Genomic DNA, 1799 nt, shown 5'->3' on the forward strand with positions numbered 1-1799 from the left:
CTGTGTTCCTCAGTTCATTCAGTGTCTGTCTCTTCCTGTCTCAGCAGTATTTCTTGATGAACTAGTTCAGTCAGGTCATAATAATACTATATCAATATCAACAGGTTTGTCTTTAAATTTATGGAACAAAATAGGGATACATTTGAGAAATACTGTATACTGACATTAATTTCAGTCACTTTAAAACTTGTTAAACTTCATTTACAAATATGCCCCCTGGTGGTCACAATATGACATACAGTAGTTGTTTCAGTCACGAGAAATGCCTGGTTGGCCTATGAATGAGATGTAGTGATATCAGCTAAAATGTAAGGATATATACGTATGTTTCAGCTGGAAAAAATACATCCATTGATCTTTGAACCTCTTACTCTGGAGAGGGTTACAATTCGACATTTTATTCATCTTCTAATCAGGGTCACTGAGGGGACCAGAGGCAGGACAGAGCTTGAGGTAAACCAGGCAAGAGTACCACAATCACCCCACCCCTTCTGGATGTTCCGGAAGACTCCCTTAAATTGACAGCTGCTCCAAAAACACCCATGAATGATGTCCGATCTCTTGGAAATTTCAGCATCCTTTACCGCCGCGACCCAATCCCCCCACCCCCCAACCTGGTTGGTAAATTTCGCAGCCAGCACCCCCAGCTCGCCATCCTCAAGTTTAACCACCTGCACCTCCTCAGTCAGCAACTTTTCATTTCCACCTCCCAGAAATCAGTATGCTTAAGGTGGGATGTTTGCCACCAGTCCATTGAATGGCAGGTACACAGACACATTATGACAGGGGTCTCCAACTCCGGTCCTGGAGAGCTACTATCTAGTAGGTTTTCTATCCTACCTGGCTTCTGATGAGCCACACCTGTTCCTGGTATTTACCTGAGACCTACTGGACAGTAGCTCTCCAGGACTGGAGCTGAAGTCCCCTGTCAGGGGGACCCTACCCATATCAGTTTACGGCCACCAGAGAAGTTAATCCAGTTCGGCGTTTTTGAAGATGAATAGACATGACAATAATATTTGTCCTTTTTTATTCAATCATGCAATATCAATCAGGATATAAAACAGTGAAAGTCTGGCCCAGATTTGTCACGGCATGCATACGACTCTCTCGCTGGTCGAAATATCCGCTAAGATACCTCTTGAGAATTAGGCTAAAACGTCAGAATCCCTTTCATTCGAGAGAGATTGTACAGTGCTCTATAATAATTTACTTTATTATAACTGTATTTAATTGTTGGTGATTAATATATAATGCACGTTATTTATTAATTGCCTCGAATTGAAAATCTCACTCAGCGAGCCAACCAAAGCTGGCAACTGTGACACATTCACCGACATTTACATGCATGTAAGTTTTATTACCTTGTAAATAATCTGTAGGGTTTGCAAACTACCCCAACGCTTTTGATGTAGCTAATCTTAGGTTTATAATGGAATAATATAGATTTGCCGTAAGATGCGAGTTTGCAACCCTGATGAAACTCACATTTAGTTATTCAAAGAACCATTCATAATTCTGAAATTGTATTGTTATTGAACGCTAACGTCAGTTTACCATGATCGTTTAACGGTTTAGGATTATTCACGCTACGAAGAATCACATCCACTGAAAACCTATTGTTAGCCATATCTTCCACATTCCCGCTACTACAGCTCTTATCAGCAGGGTCTGGTTAGCCAATCACCGGTTTTATACTGTTAGCCAATGAAATTGGGATCTTGAGGTTTCGTCTGGGCTGCGGGGCGTGGTTTGTCAAGATGCGGGGCGTGGTTTGCGATGAACTGGTTGGCGGAAAA

This window comes from Paramormyrops kingsleyae, chromosome 2 (genome assembly GCF_048594095.1).
Source record: "Paramormyrops kingsleyae isolate MSU_618 chromosome 2, PKINGS_0.4, whole genome shotgun sequence".
NCBI classification, from domain to species: domain Eukaryota; kingdom Metazoa; phylum Chordata; class Actinopteri; order Osteoglossiformes; family Mormyridae; genus Paramormyrops; species Paramormyrops kingsleyae.